This window comes from Acomys russatus, chromosome 15 (genome assembly GCF_903995435.1).
Source record: "Acomys russatus chromosome 15, mAcoRus1.1, whole genome shotgun sequence".
Taxonomy (NCBI): Eukaryota; Metazoa; Chordata; class Mammalia; order Rodentia; family Muridae; genus Acomys; species Acomys russatus.
Window position 1 is genome coordinate 44,614,259 of NC_067151.1, and position 21,681 is coordinate 44,635,939.

Sequence of the window (21,681 nt, forward strand, 5' to 3'; positions counted from 1 at the left end):
GTCCTTGCCTCTGTATGCACGTCTTGGCATGTGCTCATGCACGCACGCACACACACACACACACACACACACACACACACACACTATACATAAATAGTGAGCGTAAAAGAGAAATTTGGAGCGTTAGAGACGGCACAGGTTTTAGCTATATGCTCAGGGCTTCACAGCCAGAGAACCACTTGCTTTTTGTATGACTTTGGATGTATGACTTGGTTTTCATCCTCTGTGATAGGCCCATGGCTCGAGATTGAGATTCACTACTAGGCTGCCTGGCCCCCTTCGTCACCTTGGACAACAGATCACTTAACTATCCTGACCGTAGGACTGGTGGGCTGGCACCTCACTGCATTGAATAGTGATCGGTTCAGGAGCTGGGACTCGATTGGAGCAGGGCCAATTGGAGATTTTTTTTCCCGTGGTGTTCTTTCAAACCAAACCTGAATAGTGTCAGGGGTCTGGATCTGACTCTGGAGAGGCTGGTCCTCACTGTCTTCTCCCACTGTCGAAAAGATGACACATAAGGAGAAGTGGCGCTGTCTTTTGATGATTGTGGCCTTTCTAAAATGGGAACTTAATCCCCAATGCCACAGTACTAGAGAGTGGGCTTGTAGGAGGTGATGAGGTCATGAGGGGACAGACCTCACTAATGCGGTTAGTGACCTCTGAAGAGCTGAAGGCAAACAGCCAGGTGTCTTTTGTTCCCTTGTCATGTTTGGCATGTGAGGACAGTTATGTAGCTGTACTAGTAAGGGACAAACCTTGACCTTGGGCCTTTCTTCTTCTGGAACTGTAGGAGAGGAAATTTCTCTTTATAATGTACCCTGTCTGTCCTGACTAGTTTTATGTCAACTTGATACAAGCTGGAGTTATCTAAAAGGAGTGAATCTCAGTTGAAAAAAAAAAATGCCTCAATAAGATCCGGCTGTAGGGCATTTTCTTAATTCGTGACCTTGGGGAGGGCCCAGCCCATTCTGGATGGTGCTATCTCTAGGATGGTGGTTGAGGGTTTGATAAGAAATCAGGCTGAGCAAGTCCTGGGGAGCAAGGCAGTAAGCAGCACTCCTTCATGGCCTCTGCATGAGCTCCCATCTCCAGGTTCCAGAAGCTTGAGTTCCTGCCCTGACTTCCTTTGATAATAAACTGTCATGTGGAAGCGTAAGCCAAATAACCCTTTCCTCCCCGACTTGCTTTTGATCATGGTGTTCAAAACAGTAATAACCCTGACTAAGACACTGTCCGAAGCATTTTTGTTATAGCAGCGGGAACAAACTACAATGGTGGCTATACACAGAGGTGTAAGTCAGATGGAGCCTAAATTTCTCATTTCAGTCTATCTGGAGGCAGACCCAACTACTGTTCTCACTGCAGCTGTCATTGTCTTTAATCCCAAATCTCTGTTTAGGTTAAAGCAGTTGGTTGGGTTCAATGAGTTGATTACTAAAAATAGTTTCTTCTGATCTAGAACAAATAGAATTCATGGGCTCTCATCTGAGAGAGTCTTTATTTTTGTTTCCTGACACGTAATCAGAATGTATTCAGTAGACTAAGTATTTCCCCAGACTTAAGTATTTTTCTCCAGGATGAAAACTCAGGCAATCTATGTGAGTTTAAGCAATATTCTTCACTGTAATAAGGTTCAATTGCAAATCCACCACGGTTCACGAGGTAATCAAAACTCAAGGCATGAAATCAGATCTCTTGCCTTGCCTTCCGCAGGTAAATAAGCTCTTTGCCAGCTGAAAAGCCTACTGTAAGCTTCTCCCTGATAGCCAGGGTCTGATCTGCCAAAGCCTGTGCTAGAAAAGGAAGGAGAAGGCAGGGGAGGGCTTTCTTACTGCTGCCGCCAGCGTGGTTTCATGCTCCTGGTGGTTCTTGGTGAAAGCAGAGCATCCCGTGAGACCGTCTCTCATACTTGTCTTCTTTCTGTGTACGATAAACAATAGGCTTTCCTCATCTCCTGGCCTTTTAGCTGTTAGGTCCACAGAGACTCTGTGACGAGGTCTTTTAACCACTAGACTCTCCCCTTGAGAAGCACCTATGAGTCTGTACCTCCCCCCCTTTGCTCGCCTGAATCTACTTGCAGGATGTCATGTGGTCCTTGGCTAGACAAGTCTTGGGATGCGCAGGCCAGCTCGGCAGTCACAGTCTCCCACAGTCTTCTTGTCTCCCTGGCTGTCCTTCCTCACTGGTTCTCTGGCCTTTTCTAGTAAAGAGTCAGACACATAACCTGTCATGTTCTTCTGTCGTAGGCCACACGACAGGCTTCTGTCCCTTTGTAGTCCCCTCTCATAACCTCCCTGTATCTCTCTTCCTTCCCCCTGGTCACGGGCAAAGGGATCCACAGCACACTGTGCGTCCAGAAAGCCTTCCTCCTGCACCTTCCCTTAATTTCCATACTTTTGATTTTTTTTTTTTTTTTTGGACTGGGCATCAGAGCTTTTTTACAGTCACATAGTGGACTGTAAAAAAGTTTTCTTTTTCAGGTTTGCATGTGTGTCCAGAACTTCAAGTTATCATTTTGTGACCATATTTTGGAACCTCAGCTGAACTGCCAACGTAACATCTTTGCAGAAGCACTCTGTAGATGTGAAGTGCTCCAGAAATGCAGGCAAGTGGGTCCTTTTGTCCTAAAGAGGCACAAGGACCTAATGAGAGAGAACAGAGCATTAAATACAGCTGCAGAGGCGGAGCTTGTGATGCTTGAGGCTTGATTACCCAGGTGACTCTGCTTTGTGTCTAGGTAATGCATCCTTTATCACCTTTAAGGTAGAATTGTTAATATACAACTTCCAAGTTGCATTGTTCTCCTAAGTATATATGCAGCAATAATTGAGACAGTAAGGACCAATATTTGAAATGGGAAAAAAAAAAAAAAATGAGAGTTGCCCCAGAGCCAGCATTTCTGTCACCATTAGTTGAGATAGCCTGCAGTCTGAACAGAGACTTAGCATGTCCATACCCTTAAAGTAGGTTTCTATAGTCATGGTACTTTGCCACATACACAGACTGATTTGCCATCCTACACCCAAACAAATACTTTTCTTCACTCAAAAGTTGGAGGAATTGACAGAAGGTGGGAGAAGGAGTAAACGGAAAGCTCCACCTGTCACCTAGAATCCGAATGTATTGTTCATCTGCTTAGTTCACTAGACAATTATCTGTTGCACAGCTGTTTCTCTGTAAACTCCGTCGTAGCCACTAGGCCTATAAGGGATGAACCTGAGAAACAGCCCAGGTCTAAGTTGTGCTGAGTACAAAGGAAAAGAAGAGGACGGAGAGGAAAGCAGTGTCCCAACCTTGCTTTTCCGAGGCATTTTTAGTAGAGGAGCTGTAAAGTGTTGGCCCCGCCACTTGTTTGCAGTTCACAGATATTCCTAACCGAATAGCATTAGTCGAGATATAAACGAAATATCTTGGGCACAGGATTTTTCAGACAAGTCTGTACTTCCCAAACCTTTTCTCCCTGAGGTGGTGCGTGACTCTTCCCTCAAGTAGAGCTCAGAGTTTCTTTACAAGCCCTGGTTGTTGGAGCATAAATGTGTGAGTGCTCTGCCATCAGTGGACACTTCTGCCCTCTCGGAACTTTCTGTTGTCAAAGCTAAAGAGCTCTTACAGGGGAGTTATTCTTTCTGTTTGTTTGTTTTGTTTTTATCTTTTATTCTCTGCTCAGTTCCTTTATTCTGTTTATTCAAAGCACAGGGAACGGAAAGATGAGTGTGGTGGTTTGAATAAGGATGCCCCCCACCAGGCTCATATATTTGAACATTCAGTCACCAAATAGTGGCACTATTTGAAAGGATTAGGAGATGTGGCATTGTTGGAGGAGGTGTGCCACTGGGGGTGAGCTTTGAGGTTTCAAAAGTCAGTGTCAAACCAAGTATCTCTCTTGGCTGCAAATCAGCATGTAGCTTTCAGCTATTGCTTCAATTACCAGGGATGCTACTATGCTCCCCACCATGATAATAACAGACTAAACCTCTGAAACTCTAAGCAAAACCCCCAATTCAGTATTTTCTTTTATAAGACGTGCCGTAGTCACGACTACAACATGAGCAAAATACAAGCAAAAACAAATTTCCTTGGCTAAGATAGTAGACAATATTCTGACAATGTTTTGTTACACTCATAGTGTTTTGGCTATTTGTATTTGGCAGCCTTGAAGAAAACATCTTTCCTATCTTGGTGCATCCATCCATACTTCTGAATGTAAATATATATCTGTCATATCTTGTCATTATCAACTTAAAACATCTATCTAGGCCTAAAAACTCCTAAACAACTAACATTTTTCCCAGTAGCTGATTTGTCACATTTGATTCCATCTCCATAAGGAGGTTCTTTGATGCTCATCATCTTCTTTGAAGTAGGCTGGGTGTTGCCAAGAGTTAACCTGTGTCATTGTCATTGAATCTTTAAAATAATAAAATAAACATCTTTAAATGCCACATTCTGTATGTCTCTGTGGTTTTTGAAGTCCTTATTCTATTTTATTTTATCTTTCTATAGAATCCTATCTATCTTTTACATGTAGGATGTATATTCTTGTGATTAAAATAGATTAGTAATTAATATGACCGTGATTTGATCAAGTAACAAGTAGCTTGTATAACTTACTTATCCTAAACAGCCTGCAATAGCACTTTCAAAGTATTGGAATTGTATTACAATTGAGTTGTATGGGTACAATACTGCATATTAGAGTAAACTCTGTGTGTGTGTGTGTGTGTGTGTGTGTGTGTGTGTGTGTGTGGTGTGTGTAAAGAATAATCTTAAATTTGAATTCTGTACCAATGTATCGAAAATTAAACTTATTTTGCATCAGTATACAAAATTCTATACCAGTGAATTAAAAATACCCTTGTGAGTGACAATTAAGGCATTAAGTTGAGGAGTAGATTCACTAATTTACTTTTTGTCCTATCATCCCTATATATTCCTTTATTCCCCCTTCTTTCTTTTCAGACCTTATCTCCAAACCAAGAATGAAAGATAAAGGAAAAGAGAGACATCCATGAGTCCAGCCTTGTTTTTCTCTCTAAATAAGACCAATAATAACTTATAACTGAGTCCCTATGATCCTGTTTGTCATTTGTTTTTTAGTGTTGGCACTTGTGAGTGATCTTAGTCTATTAAACTATTTTCCCTTGATTCATTGTGTCTAAATCCAGACTCACAAAGAAAGTCTGGTGTATTTGGCTAAGTTAAGTGTGTGTGTGTGTGTGTGTGTGTGTACCTACGTACGTGTGTATCATTGCTTTGTGGTGGTGAAGTTTGAACCAGGGCCTTGAGCATTTGAGGCAGGCACTCTACCAATGACCTGCCTCCCCATCCTAAGGTTACATAAAAGTTTTATGATGGGGCTCAGCCTAACACAGACGTTCCAGGCTGCCGTTTCTGTTAGGAAAACATGTCTCGTAAGGAAGGAGAGACCTGGATTGAGTTTCTGCTCTACTGTTCACCACTGAATGACTTCAGGGAATTTAGTTATTCTGTTCTTCAGTCTCCTCGTCTGTGAAATGGCTGTGCACATAAAATGGTAAAAATTGCAGACGTGAATACTACTCGGTGAATATTATGGTATGTCTTTAAATGTTAGTCCTCTTCACTTTGAAAGCAGAAAGAGTGGAACCTAGTGTTTATTTTAGCGGTTTATTTTCTCTATGGAAGAAACTCAGTTTCTGTTCAACTTCTGCTGCAGCTGTGAAAGTACATCACATCTATACGTATTTTCTAACAAGCCATGTTTCTAAAGTGGTTTAGTGAATTTAAGTGTTTAGTGAATACCAGCTCTTACAGAGAATTAATACAGCTGGTCCACGATAGCAGTCGTATAGGAAGCTTAGTTTATTATTTGAAATGCTATAACTTGTAGATCATTCTTAATAATTATGTCAGACTTAGTTTGGTCCTAGAAACTTTTCCCCCCATCTTCCCATTCACAATACAGACCAGGCTCGAGGGCCTAGGCTGAGGTGCACACGGGGCAGCGTTATTCTGCCTCCTCTTTCTGTACAGCAATGTAACAACACAGCCTGTGGGTAAGGAAACATTTTTAAATGGTTAACGAAATGAAGCCCGATAGAAACCAAGGCGACGGAAAGTGGAGTTGAGGCAAAAAGGAACATGACCAGGTGTGTGTGTGTCTCCAGATGTCTGACAGGAAGTGACCAAGATGGCGAGGGTGGGACACACCTCAGAGCGCCGAGGAGAGCTGGGGCTGCTCCTCCTCTTCATCTCTTAACCGGCTGCCGCCATTCCTCACTGTTCCTTTTGGGTGGCGCCATCTCCTCGGTCTGGGGGACTGAGAGGTCTGGACGGCTGGCTGGAGATGAGCCACAGCTCGCTATTTTTCCTGCGTGCAGATAGGCAGTGTGCGTTCTTTGTGTTGCCTGAACGTTTCTCCTGCGCTGGGAGCTTCCGGCATCACAGCTGCAGAGCTTCTGCTTCTTGCCTGCACTGCCATTTAGCGTTCTCTGAAGAGGTCCCAAGCCAGGAGTGGTAGAAAAATGACTTCAGAATATATATATGACTTTTATATATATATATATAAAATTTTGATGTATGACTTTTTGTTTATGAATTGTAAATGACCTAATTTCTTTTAGTAAGTGTGCCTCTTGAGGAATGTGTTTAATGGAAGCTTATGCTATTAGGGGTCCCTCAGCCTAATGGTGTGTTACCATCAATCCTGCTCCTACACAGTCTGTCCTGTTTCCTTCTAAAGCTGGAGGGTAATAGGAGCAAATGTCTTCCGCCTCAGCACATTATTCACTTTAAGTGTGTGTTGACAAGTTCAGGATATGAACAATAAGACATCTGAATGATCCTTTTCTTACAGTGGAAGCTATTGAGCCCATCCTTAAGGAGTACCCCCTCGGAGTCCCCCTGCTCTCTGGTGTAAAGTTGGTTGCACTGTTCATTTCTAGACTTCCGTTTTCAGTGTGGTGCTTTTCCTGTGTCTCCTCTTCTTCCTCATGCCAGAGACTTTTAAAGGTAGTTTTCCTGCTGTGACCAAAGTAAAAAAAAAAAAAAAAAAAATCGGCAGCCGTGAGGTTAACACTTACACTTAGTGACTGACCAGTGTGGGAGAAGACCAGCATGTTCAGTCTTTTGCCCTTTTCTTCTCTGGGAGAAAAAGATGGTGTGGCCAGTTGCTCTTTCCTTTCTGCCAGCATTATATGGTCACGGACAGCTCAGGCGGGGATAGGTCCTTGGAAATGGGGCTTCTGGAAGCGTCGGGGAACAGAGATGAGGCATGTGACACTCAGACACATTGTATTATTGGAGAAGTAACTTACAATCATCGTAGAAATCCTAAAAATCAGGAAAACTTGGAGGAGAAAACAAAATTATAGTGTAATTCTTCTGCCCTGAAAAGCACCATTGCTGGTAGCTTGGCATTATCGCACTGTGTATCTGTCCCCCTTTGGTATTCTGTAGATATTTCATGTCATTAAAACAGATCCTGCATCCTCCCTTTTGGTGGCTGAAGATGTTGTCCCTGCCATATGACTGCATGCAAATAGGGACTGAATCAAAACGGAGTCATCGGATGTCAAAAGCCTTGATGTCTCAAAACCCTGAGTGTAAGTCAAAGCCATATATCCCAGGCACCAGGAGATCTGTATTTTGTTCTACACATGAGGAAACTGCCAGGACCACACAGATGCCTAAAGAGCCCTGCATAAGGGACTGCATGGGTCCTCCTTTTATACACACTCTGTGTCGTTCTCTAAGTGACTGAGAAAAGCCTTTGGGAGGCACTCTCCTCCTCCTCTTCCTCCGCCAACCCCTTCTCCTCCCCCTCTGTAGGAACCAGCCCGACTGGGCCGCCTGTCTGTCATGCTGTTTCATGCCCTGTTTCTAGCAGCTTCCATGTCTGTGTTTATCTTGGTTAGCTAGTCATGTTTACTGCTCTGAGAACGCGCCCCTCCCTTCCTCGAGACTTTTCCTCCTGTGTGCAATCACCTCTTGAGGGATTTCACCTGGGAGGAGGATTCCTGTTTTGCTGCCTATAAGAAGGCTCTTTGGAACTCTGGGGGGAAAAAAGAATAAACCGCTGCCATGGCTGTTGCTGCGGCTGCTGCTCTCTTAACACGAAGAACCCACAGTGTTAGTGTGTGTGTGTGTGTGTGTGTGTGTGTGTGTGTGTGTGTGTGTGCGTGTGCGTGAGTTAAATCCGCAGGCCCTCGCCCTCAACTTGGTACTGTGTGGCGCGAGCGCCACACCCCTCCTCTTAGTTTTTCAAGACAGAGTTTCTCTGTGCAATATCCCTGGCTGTCCCGGAACTCTCTTTGTAGACCAAGCTGCCCTTGAACTCACAGAGATCCTCCTGCCTCTGCCTCCCGAGTTCTGAGATTAAAGGCGTGCACCATGATGCCTGGCTTGCTCTTAGCTCTTCTTATTGCTCAAATGGAACAAGAGAATTGATCGAGAAATTCCCTTTCCATTAAAACCAAAGAACAGATAGTCTGCAGGGACTAGTCAACTCCTTTTAATGATAATGACTCCTGTGAACTTTATATTGACAATTATCTCATCTCTTTCTGCTGGATGGAGCTGAGATTCTGATCCATTATGGCCTCTCCATTCTGTTTTTATCTTCTGTAAAGAATAGAGTAACCTGCAGCAGCTAGGGTAAGCTTTCAAGGTGGTAGAAGCTGAGAGACTGTTGGGCATGGCGGCGCGCATGCGCATTTGCGCATGTAGGCGTGCTTGCCTTTACCCTTTGGTTTGGTGTAATTTAAGAAGTAGTGATCCATCGCTTGGTGGGGTCAAGGATGCAGCATCGCTGCAGAGACACTAGAAAATGTGAAGGCAGCACAGACTTAAACACCGAGCTAGCGCTGAAAAAGCAGCGGCTGTGTGCTGCAGTTTGCTTGTGTGTTTTGACTTTTCTTGGGGCACAAAGCTCTGCACCTCAGGAACCTTAGAAGAAAATGGTCCCCAGTTATAGAGTCTTAAATGCATCGAATCAAAGCTCATTGAATCAGCCAGGTCATTATCTCCTTGGTATTTAATTATTGGCTGCTCCATAGCTGGAAAATGTCATTGGACCCAAGTACTAAATTTTCTCCAAAAGAATGGGTTTTCCCTTTCAGCTGGTCTTATTTCTTGTACTGTGAAAAAAATCAGGAAAACATTTTGACAATCTAGCAAAGCTGGTAGAGCCAGCCGTCATTGCTCTCTGGCCTGTGTCCCCTGTTCGGTAGGCCCTGCAGAACAAGCCCATGAGAGACTTGGCAGTGAGAAGATTCGCCTGAGTCAAATCTATGGCTTTGAAGTGAGTCTGATGTGTCTTCCCATCTATTTGCCCCCACTCCCCTCACCCTCCACCCCCCTCCCATTACCTAGTTCTTGGCTTCTATTTGCAGTTAACAGTGTTGTGGCGGGGGTGTATTGGAAAGAATTTTTTATTGAATTTTTTTGCATTATTTTAATGGTCCAAAATTCATTTAAACCTTAGGCATCAGGCTAATGACACATGAAAAAGTTAGAGTATCTTTCCCAAACAGCCAAGTGGATAGAGTGTTTCAGATGTTCAGGGCTCCTTTAATATTAGCCTGGATGTGTTCTGAAGTAGCCACAAAATCACTTAACATATGGGATGTGGGCTTGAGTAATCATGTCATTTACTTAACGGTGTTATAATAACAAAACACTAAGTATGAAGCATTAAATATAATTAGGTTCATGTTTCCCAAATGGACTGAATAAGTAACAAAATATGTGATATTATATATGATATTCCCCTTTTAGGAGATCATAATTCGCTTGTCACCTTTATGTTAATATTTTAATTTTTCTCTTACTTTTTTTGTTTATCATTTCATATAGGCGGTACCTGTCTTGTATGTGTTACCAGCTATGCAGTGTTTAATAGAGTAACTTGTGCTTGAGGAACCAATCTACTGTAAATGTTGTGCTGGCCAAGTGGGTTTCCCCCTTCTAGTCGTGTGTGTGTGTGTGTGTGTGTGTGTGTGTGTGTGTGTGTGTGTGTGTGTGTTCCAGTTCGGAGGTCCAAGCTAGGGGCTGTGCACTGTAAGCACTCTATCTTTTCAGCTACATCCTTCATCTTCCTCCTCCTGACATTAGAGGACATGCGCACATGGTCCTAGCTTTAGTGTCTGGTCTAGAGTTAATGTACAGAAGTGTTAGTACTTGGGAACATTTTTATCATGTTTATTAAAATATTTATATATTTTTTTAATTTCACCTCTAGCAGTAGCTAGCATGTTTTTGTTTGAACTAATTCTCTGAGAATGTATTTATGCAATCTCTTGAAATTAAAAAGAGAGCTACAGTTTTATATATAAGCTCTTTCTCAGGAGCTAGTAAGTACTATAAATTCACTTTATAGTCCTCTGCAACATAATTCCTTCTCATTGTCACCCCCACGTCTAGAGATATGAAAGGATGCATTTAAAAACTCCCAGTCTCAAGTGTTTTGCACTCCAAAGTGCCAACAATTAGCCCGGCTGCCAGACAGTAGAAGTTGTAATGCTCCAAGTCTGGCGTTCTCTCCACTGCCATCTTACTATTTAGACTGTTGGTTAATGTTGCTTTCCATGGGCCTGGTCTGTATGAAATTCAGAGTGGATGGTTCCTTTGAATATTTTTGAAAGACTGTCTTAAAATGCTTTCCCCCAAATACTGTGTTAAGTTTTCACAGCAATTCCATACAAGAATGCTTCTTCCTGTTCCTCTTGTCTGCGCTGACTGCTCATTGCTGCGACAGCCTGGGGTGTTGGGAACCAGCCACACTGGCTGTCATTTCTGCTGCCACTATTAAGGCTCAGAGAGAACATCTCTGTGACTTATTCAGTGGGTTGGTTCATTGTCACTAACGTGACAGCAGGACTTGGAAGCCATGTGACTTTTCCCTGGCTCAGTTAATTCTGTGATGGCTTCGTACTGTCAATCAAAGGCTGCTAAGTCAGTACAGTTAATGTGTAGAGGTTTCGAGGACACTTCTGTTTAGAGATACATAAAACCATGGGCATTTGTTTAGCCTTCTGGATAATCAATGTGCCTTCTGTTTGTTAGGCTCATGCAGAGTAACTTGGACTTTGAGAGATTATCGCTTAATATGAAACAAGCAAAGCAGTCCCATCAGGACCTGAAAAACATTATTTTTTTCCTCTGCAATTTATCTGTCCCCACTCTGGCTAAATCCTCAAATCTCCAGGTTGTGTGGGTTTTATGGATTGTTTGTATCCTGCCTCACGTCATTTCCAGCACCTCCAACATTGGGTAGTATGAGAGAGGAAAAGAAATTTCATATACTAGAACGTAAGATGGAGGGGGGCTTTGAAGAGCCTCTGAAGCCCCTGTTTTCCCCAGCTGCACACTCCACTGTTGAACCCGAAGGGACCAAGTGCCGCCAGCTTGAGGATCATGTTTAAGTGCATCCACTACAGAACTAGCCGATTGCAATGTGACTTAAAACCCAGGTTTCCTAGTCTTGCCCAGAACTGCATGAGTTATTTAGGAATAGAATGATGCCCCGTGACAACACGGTCAAGCTTCGTTCTAAGATTTTTTTAAAGTGGGTGGATAGCGGGGAGACACTTGTTGTTTGAGTATATTCAAACTAGGAACTCAAGAACAGAGCAGGCGAGGCTCTGAAAAGTGGGTATGAAAAATAGTATGTACTTTTAGGCACTTAGCACTGGGCAGAAGCTCACACCACTGGGCAGAAGCTCGCCACTGCGCATGCCTTGCAGCACTGGTGAAGCGAGCTCGTCCTTGATCCCGTGACCTCTCAGTGATGACGTGGCAGCTGAGGACCAAGCCTGCAACACACGGGCATTTGGGAGACCCCTCACATCCAGACCACAGCTCTAGTTGATTGTTCTGCCTAGCAAACTCCTTTCGTTCCTCAAAAGCTGGCTCACACATCCCGCTAGAAGGTGTTTCTTAAACGTCTCTATGAGATAATTGATCGCACTCTGTCATATTTATCTGTTTCTAGCTTGTCGGCCTCCTAAAATCCCAAGCTCTTTGACGGCAGGAGCTCTGTCTTTAACTCTCTGTGTTCAGTGCCATCCTTGGACCAGCATACACACTCAAAAAACACTAAATGAATATATGAATGAATTATATAGCCCAGCTCAGCCAGTCATAATTTAGGATGTTGGTAGTAGTTGGTTTCGTCGTCAAGAAATGGATCACCATCACACACTTTCATTGTCCATCCAGGGGCGCTCAGAAATTAGACATTTTGCTTGATTCTTCATTGCCATCTGGTGGATAAAAGGGGAACTCCAGGCACCTGCTTAGCTCAGACCATGTGGAAGAGCGTTTCTGCTCATGAATGCGGGAGATTTCCTGTGTCTTAGCACACCTTTATGGTAATTCCGTTTTGTGTATGGTTTCTTAATATTTTATGTGGTTGGCCAATCATGAACAACGTTTAAAAATATCACTTTTCCCAGTAACACGTATCTCATTAAATACCGTTCATTGCTTACCAGTTTGAAATTTTGGATACTGGATTTTTTAGCGTTTCTGTTATGCTGAGTTTTGATCCATTCATCCAGAAAGCATTATTGATCGTCTACTAAATGCCTGGCAGTTTTACAAACAGCGAAAGGACCAGGAAAGGCACTTGAAGTAGCATTCTTGTTCCAAGTAGTGAATATTTACACAGAGAAAAAAAGCATAAGAATCCCAGTTCGATTTTTATAGAAATGCCTTATGTTCTTTACCCATTCGTGTCCATTAGAAGCAGAGTGATAAAGTTTCCACTTTTATTCAAACTGCTTAGGTATATTTTCCTTAGAGTATGTGAATCTGATGGGAAATTCATAGCTTTGGTAAAATGTTTATGCATTCGAAATTCTTATTTCTTTACTTTAGATAGGCATGCTGCCACCCTTCCTAAGTGTTCCTCTGTTGGCCTTACATCATCAAGAAGATGCTCAGCTTCTTAAACTGAGAAACAATATGTTTTTCCTTCCATCAAAATCCATTTTTAGCCAGGTGGTGGTGGGGCACTCCTTTAATTCCAGCACTCGAGAGGCAAACACAGGCAGATCTCTGTGAGTTTGAAGCCAGCCTGGTCTACAGAGTGAGTTCCAGGACAGCCAGAGCAAAAACAGGGAAACCCTGTCTTGAAAAAAAACAAAACAAAATTCATTTTTATCATAAGTGATATACTCATACAGAATTCTTCTTTGCCTGGTGGCTCATGTGCAATGCGACATTATGCAGTCAGGCTACGTTTTAGGCATCATGTTATGGGACTTCCACACACATCCAAAGTTAATGTTTTGTTTTAACTGATTAGCTAGAAAAGACCTTGAAGGTTTATCTAGTTCCTTGGAAGAAGACATTAAAATGTTGTGTTTTTTAAAATGATCTGTGTGTATAAAATTTTATATTCTATACTTGAAGAAAATATTTCAGACTTCCCAGGTTAGCCTATTAATAGCTGTTGAATGGTCCCCCTTCTTCAATGTGGCTGTGCAACTTTTCCTGGAAATGAAATCCTTTGTTGAGTGTTTCACATGCCATGTTCTTTGATTGATAAATTCTGTCTGCCATGGGCATTGGTTTTTATACTCCCTATAATTTATTTTAATGATACTGTGATTTGTGCAGATGGTAGCTCCGATTTCTTTGTATTGAATGCCAAGGAACTCAGAGTATGTCTTCATCTCTAACAAATAAAAGAAATCTTAAGGCCTATGAGCTGAGTGTCTATGCTACCCAGCTGCAGTCAGTTTTGCTATCATGTCTTTTTAGCTGTGATTCCTGAGGGTTGCCCGTGCAAAACGTTCGTTGATCAGAGTCTAGATTTTGCCAAAGAGGAACTGATTCTAGAGCGTATGAGGGCGCACTGGCAGAACATGGCTGAGCACACACGTGCCTGGCAGGGTCATAGGGGGCCTTAAATGAGATTAGTCTGTGTAAAGCACCAAGCACAGAGGCTTTGACATAGTGAGTGCTTGGTACACTTGCTGGCTGGTTAGGAGTGTGGCTGACCCACCCAGAAGAGCAAGTGGATTTGCTTCTGGTGTTTTTCAGGTCTCCTGGAAGGAGAGTAGAGAGATGGGTAGACCCCTCTCGCTGTAAGTGTTCCCACTGGAATTCCTCTTGGTAACTGAGTCTCTCACAGTGGGAAATACTAGGCCATTCTGTATTTGAGTCTGTCTTTCTCAAATTCTCTGAGGTGGGGAACTTTGTTAAATAAAAGCTGCATGAGAGGATCGTGAGGTGTGGGTGGGGTTTGGAGAGGGGAGCCCATTGGGCCTCCGTCCTGCACAATTGAAGGTGCTTTCTTACCCCACTGGAGGAGCATCCACACATTCCTACACAGACAGACAAAGGTTCGTTTCAGCCGGATTCTACTGTCACTTCAAAGGAGAAGTTTGAAACTTGACTATTTTAGATCTGTTGATGCCTACCAGTTGATGGGTTTGTTGTTGTTGTTGTTGTTTTGTTTTGTTTTGTTTTTTTAGCTCACAGTTTCTTTCAGAGAACAATGTTTCTGACTTAGAAAAAAAAATTGCTTTAACAGATGTGTCATGATTTTGTATGTCGTGGCGAAATGCTAACGGTGTAAATTCGGCACGCCAGAGAAGCATGAAAGGCTCCAGGCTAAGGCTGAAGAAAACCAGCAGCAAGCAGAAATCAGCGTGAAAAATGGTCATGAAATAGGAAGGCGAGAGCTTCTTGGGGGGGGGGGGCGGTCTAAGTTTGTTTTAAACTCAGATTCTTTATATTAAATTCATGTCAATGAGAAGGTCAGGAACTATTTTTTTTCTTCTCATAACAACACATAAGTTGCTTGCTGGTTTTATTTATTTTCTTTTGACAGCACTCCCCCCTGCCCCCCCCCCCTCCCCCCCCCCCCCCCCCCCCCCCCGCTTGTTCTTCCACAGGTGTTGTGGCTGCTATCCAGCACGTCAGAGGGCAGAACAGTCCTGAGCCTTTTCTACCTGTAAAAACCTAGTCTCTCTCCTTGTGACTACAGTTTACCCACACCTTAAAAAGCACATTGATGTAGCTGGGCCTTCATTACCTCTTACCCCTTGCGCCCCCTGTTGCCCATGAACCTCCTAACCTTATATTTAGATCTTCACATGAGCCTGGCTCTCTTGGGAAGCCTCAGATCACTCCAGGCGCTTAGATTCCTTGGTCATTTCACCTGAAAGAGTATCCTTACTTCAGTTGGCGTGTGGTTCTGTGTCTCTCCAAGGTAGCCCAGGAGGACTTTTTTTTTTTTTTTTTTTTTTGGTTTTTCGAGACAGGGTTTTTTGGTGTAGCCTTGACTGTCCTGGACTCCCTTTGTAGACCAGGCTGACCTCGAACTCACAGTGATCGCCTGCCTCTGCCTCCCAAGTGCTGGGATTAAAGGCGTGCACCACCATGCCCGGCAGGAGGACTCTTGAAGCCGGCACGGTGCCCCTCCCCCATCCCTTATCCCCAACACATAGCACAGTGTTGTCTGGCACATACGATAGAAATGAACTGCGAAGGATGCAGTCCTGCAGCCCTTGACTGTGCACCGACCCATACAGCCATCGTCTTTTGGAGTTGGCGATAGGTATCTTTTCTTTCTAAGGTCTGCAAACAATTTGTCTATTTGGAGCTAAGGATGTGTCACTTTCTATTTACATAAGCAGATGCCTCCACTGCTGAAGTTACAGCTTTTCCATGCAATTAGGCATCCCCCCCCCTTTTTTTTTCTTTGCTAAAATAAGATGTCCTTTCGAGTCCTGTGTGTTAAGTTGCACATTACTTCTGGTGAGTCCCACTTCCTTTCCCTTTGCCTGCATCCTGCAGCAGCTCTCTGGTTGACCCTAGCAGAGGTCAGGTTCAGATTCCGACCATGCAGGCAGCAGTCAGGAGGAAAGTGCTCAAGACCCATCAAATAGTATCAGTGAAGGGAAGATACACTATGGCCTGGTCTTTTTTAAATCTTCCCGTGTAGTCACCTCATATTACCACTCACAGCATAGTAAGGGTGGGGTATTTCAAAATACCCCTTCCGTGTGCTTCTGGCATATTTACTTGGAGAGTTAGTGAAACCCTCACAGGTAAAAGAGACTGATGGAGATACTGTAAGGCAGCTGGTCGGTCCTGAACTGGAAGTTCAGACAGAGGAAGGTGCTGTAGTCTAGAGGTGACAGAGCAGTGACTTATATGCAGATCCTACCTACTCTTGCCACCGAAGAGGTGCCTCCTTGCTGTTCCAGAGAAACTAAGTCTCACTGTAGCTGCTGCTAACTGTGCTTTTACCCATGTGTGAGAGGTGCAACAAACCACCTTTACCACAGTTACTTTGGTAGCTCAGCCTCAGCTGTTGCATTTATTGTTGCATTTACTTCTTGCAAGTGTGGCATTCATTGGGGGGACAATTTGCAGAGGTCGGTCCTCTGGTTTTAACGTGCCAGTCCTAGGATGGAACTCAAGTCAGCAAGCTGGGCAGCCAGGGCCTTTACCCCGTGAGCCATCTCATTGAGAATTAGAAAAACACTTTGGTTTTTGCTAGAGGAGAGTTTATCAGGGAAAAAGAAAGAAGGACAAGGAAGAAGGGAGGAGAGAGAAAGAGAGAGAGAGAGAGAGAGAAGGAGGAGGAGGAGGAGAAGTAATAAGGACAGAATTTCAGACATCAGAGAAAGCTTAAAAAAGAAATAGTTAAGGAGTGTGGAGGTTCTGTTTGGATAAGTCATGAGACACCAGATAAAACTGTCACCAGCTCCCTGATTAGAAAGTCCATCCCATTTAAAAGTCCCCTAAATCTAATACTGGTCTTGAAAACCCTTCTTATAGCCATATCCATTTGAGGACATCAGTCCAGCCCATCTGGAGCTTCCCTGCCGCTCTGACCACTCTTGCTTCCTGGAGGTAGCTATGGGGTAGCTGCCAAGCGAGGCCCAGCAGGAGTCCTCTGGAATTGTTCCTGTATAAATAGCTGTAGCAAGCCAAGAACAGTTTATGTGTGTTCTGACTAAGACCTCCCGGGGCTGCTCTACTGTCATAGCCTTGGAATGCTATCGTTTTGATTAATAACTCACGAGTATTTTATAATTCATTTGTAACAGTCCCGTTGGCTTTCTCAGTCCTCAAGGGCATTTCAGTAAGAATTATTTGTGGAAGTTTCTAGAATACATTTGAGCAGTACTTATGGAAGTTAATATTTCCCCCAGGCTCTATAGTCCAAGATTCAGAAATGGAAGGGAATTTAATAAGGAATAAACCACAAAATTTTTGAAATAGGAAACGTATTTCTCTATAAATAAATATTACTTTGGATTTTTCTTCTGTAGATCTCAAGTGTGTAAAACGTGAACCAGTTTCTTCTTTATGAAGAGATCAGGAACTTGCCCATCACAAAAAAAAAAAAAAAAAAAAAAAAAAAAAAAAAAAAAAATTTAGCCCGACAACTCTGGCTAAGGGCTGCTGCGTTGCTCAGTAGGTTGGTGAGCACCAGGCTTCTGTCGGGCTGGCTGTTTTTATGCTGCCGTCTCTTAGAATTTAAAAGTGTATGTGTGCTCTCAAAACAAAATTTAAGGGAGGGGCTGTCAACCTAGCATGACCTTTACTGTTGAAATCCTAACCTTTCCCTGGTGTATGTGTGGTAACTGAAGAGCAAAGAACTTGTTCTTTGTAACCTTGGTAGTCGAGAAATAACCTCAGCCTTTTATCTGTAAACAGGTTAAAAAAAAAAAAAAGCCCGAAGGTTTAAGTGGTAGGCTATGACCAAAATAATAACAGGAGCTAACTCAATGCTGGACAATATCTGAATCATAATTATATCTTAGAATAATGAGAGCCCAGAGATCTGGAAAGTGGGGTGGGGTGGTTTTTGATAAGAACATCCATCTGGAGATAGGAAGGCATGCTCTACCACGTGGGGTTAGAGTTAAAATTACGTGCTCTTGGCATGCTGCGTGCTACCACATGAACTTGACCTCACAGAAAATGTGAGTTAGCGCACTGATAAAGTTATTAAAAGTCTGCCTCACGAGGAATCCCAGGGGATCATCCCTAGTGATGTGCAGTGCTCTTAGTGGTCGTCACTTTAATGCTCACATTAGAACTTGAGCTTCCACATTATATGTGCTATGTAGCTTCCAGTCCTTGGATCTCCATAGCAACCTTAAATGGCCAGAGGGCTGGGATTTCATCACTGTGCTTCTGGTGAACACCTGGGTACCATCTCTTGAAGGCACCCGGCTTGTTTTCTTGAGGCAGATTTATGAGTTTAGGAGTACAAGATGGTCTCTCTCAAGGATCCTTCCCTTAAATAACTTCTCCGAGTTAGAGGAAGCAAAGACTAAAAATGGCAAAATGTGGCAGGTGTCGGCAGGCAGAAAGGAGATCACTCTTGCTTCCTGTCCTTGTTCTGGTGGGCAAGGACGTTCGCTCTGACTTTTAAAGTGCCTGGGGCCAGAGGACACCTGTCAAAAGTTAGTTATATGTTACCATAAGAAAGATGGATTCCTGTGTGGACCTCAGAGAATTAATTTGTGGGCTATGTGCCGGCTGCTGCCAAGACGGCACACACATCCACTTCCATTCAAGGGCAAGGGAACCTTGCCTGCAATGAAATATATTGCTTATTTGTAGGGAGTGTAGGAAACCCCAAGTGTGAGAAGCCCTGGCGAATGTGTGCCGTTGACATGAGCCAGCCATCTGAAGGACCATAGAAACATCAGCCCCGAAGGGAAGTGGCAGAGCCTCTCTCAAGAGTAGGCTCGGAGGGAGACTGCAAAGCCATTTCTCCTGGTCGGAGTGCAAATGGTGGCAGTGTGTGCAGTAAATGTTTGCCAAAGCTTTCTCCCGACCCCAACGTCCTCCCCTCTTCATGGCCTGAAGACTTGACCCCTAGAGGAAGTATGCTACCCAGATTAGCTACCCGCGCCTCTGCGATCCAGCTGTACCCTGCATCCTTGTTATCTCTGTGTTCCAACTCCACCTCCTTGCTTGGCTCAATGCGACAGGCCCTGCCTCCCCTGTTCGACTGTCTATAATAATATGCTGAACTTGTGGCGTTCTGAGCTTTCTCAGGGAGTCCAGTCCACTCAGTCTCAGCTTTTCCATGTGCCTCTGGGTGTGTTTTTGTTTTGTTTTGTTTTGTTTTGTTTTTTCTCTCTATTTCCTCACTGCCCCAGTCAGGTCTGTCCCTGGCAGTGCCCACCCCCTCCGCTCCCACCACCCTTTTCTGCCTTGTTTTGGCACAGAATTTGAAGGATTTCTTTCCATGTCATTCTCTGCTTTAACCTGTGGGTGCCTACCCACCATCCTCAAGTTGTCATTTCTCCAAACCCAACCCCCTTTCAGCTCAGAATTTTCATAATTGATTTTTCCTATCTTCCTATGTTTTTCTTATGCCAAATTCGGTCACCGAGAATCTCATTGCTCTGAGGGCCTAAGAGCCAGATTGAACGCGTATGTGTGAGAGAGAACAGTGTTATATGTACTGTCACCTGGTGCAAAGATCAGCTCCTTGGCTTAAGGTTCTATGGTGTACATACATACTTGCAGGCGAAGCACCTACACACATAAATAAGTCTAAAATGAAATAAAGAATAGGTAAGTGATCCCTAATTTTAATTTTTTTTCAGTTCATTTTCAGAATGTCAGTAAAAAAATTTTTTTTTAATTTAAGATATTCTTTGAAAAAATTTTTTTGTTTCTGAGATCATTCCAGTTTCACTTAAAAATATGCTTTGAACATAAGCTCCTGCTTGAACATAAGGGTTAGCTGTCATTTGAATCTATTTAAAGTGTCACTCTGTGTAAAGGGGGGGGTTCCTGAAATATCATAACAGAATCTAATATTTGCCGAGAGTTGTTTCCTTCTGGTTCTCTTATGAATCTTTAGTAAGAGCTCTGTGTGTGGAGGTGCAGAATTGAAATGCCAACGTGTAGCCCTAGCTGGTATCAGAGAGACAGAAACTCTGCTGAGACCTGCGGCGTGACTGTGATTAGGAAAGTAAATTTCATTTAGACACCATCAGGAGGCACGACTGGGAAGAAATAATGTGATGTGCTTTCGGTAATAAAGACTAGATCAATATTTTAAAATGTGATAAATTATAGAGCCCTTGCCTGTGTCTCATAAATATTCCAGCAAACACAGGTGTTAGAGACAGATGTTGTCCTCACTAGCAGGGCGGTGTGTTTAAATGTAGTTATTCCATGGTGTCGGGATGTTGCTTTCTTATGTCAGGAGAGACCTGCTATTAGACTGTGGAATCCCGTGTGTTATGCTAATGTAATGCCCAACACATTTACATTTTATGGAGTAGTTTTATTTGTTGTGCATTTGCTGGCTGGCAGAGAAAGGGAGCTCCGTTTGGTGATATTTTTGAAGCTGTACCATCATCAGCGTCTGATTTAGAGAATCCAACTCGTAAATCTGGAAATCGGTGTTGGATGCTGTCGTTAGCTACTCTATGGGCCCAAAACATCGCTTGCTCACCACTGCCCAGTATACCTTCCAGGAAGCCAGTTGTTTTTGTCCACCAAGTTTCCTTCCGCAATTTGTTGTAGAAACATTGGAGAGGGATGCTGTGAAGGCTACAAGGAAATACATTTTAAATGGCAATAGTCATGAAACTGGAAACACTCCTGAAATACAGACAGTAAAAAGCATCTTTTGCAGTTGGGGTGTGTCCTTATTGTGTCCTCATCCTCAGAATCCCCAAATGCAGAACATGCAGGTGTTGCGTGTTTTACACGGAAGCGATGTGCCACATCTAGTGCTTATGGCTTGGCTTTTAACCTCTTCAGCGCTTCATGATTTCCTCCTGGCCAATAAATAGCCCCTCCTGTATGTTTTCCAATAAATATAGATCATCTTATTCTGTAAGTGAAGAACACCCCGACCTTCTTTTGATTCACGGCAAACACATATGTATGTGTGTTTATATTTTAAGATATATGTATTTTGTTTGTATTTTCAGTTGACAGAAATTATATCCACTGTGGACTAGTTAACCTAACTAATGGAAAATGCGTTACCAGCTGGGTATGGTGGCTTAAGCCTTTTGTCCCAAGGCTTGGGAGGCAGAGGCAGAGAGATCTCTGTGAGTTTAAGGCCAACCTTGTCTACATGGCACATTCCAGGCCAGCCAATGATACATAGGAAGACCCTGTTTCAAAACTAGACCAAACAAATGAACAAAAATTACGTCACATGGTTAACACTTTAGTGATGACCACATCACACACAGCACCCATGCTCTGTATTTTTCATAATATAATATATCATTTTTAGTTGTGGTCATCATTTTTATTAGATCTATTGAAATGTATTCCTCCAATCTAGTAAGAAAATAGTCTTTAAAAATGATATTTCCCACTCATTTCCATACTACCCACACTGATAGCCACCATGTACTCTAATTCCAGGAAATCAACTTCTTAATGTTATGTATTTGAGATTGTGTTTTATATGAATTTCAGGATCTTTTTCTATTGTTGTGGACAATGTCTTTGGCACTTTGGGTAGTGATCGCATTGAATCTATGGATCACTGTGTAGGACTGCATTGAACCTATGGATCACTGTGTATGATTGCATTGAACCTATAGATCACTGTGAGTAGGATTGCACTGAACGTATGGATTACTGTGTTGGGATTGCATTGAACCTATGGATCACTGTGGATAGGATTGCATTGAACCTATGGATCACTGTGGATAGGATTGCATTGAACCT

General features: G+C 43.1%; 1 protein-coding gene and 1 non-coding gene across 2 annotated transcripts in view; one reads left to right on the plus strand and one right to left on the minus strand.

Moving 5' to 3' along the window:
- Nucleotides 1–21,681, plus strand: part of Ppm1l (protein phosphatase, Mg2+/Mn2+ dependent 1L) — a 241,413-nt gene that overhangs the window by 161,983 nt on the left and 57,749 nt on the right. The window lies entirely within an intron of this gene.
- LOC127199667 (small nucleolar RNA SNORA51) lies at nt 5,923–6,049 on the minus strand. The gene has a single exon (XR_007831947.1). It is a non-coding gene; the product is annotated as a small nucleolar RNA SNORA51 (small nucleolar RNA).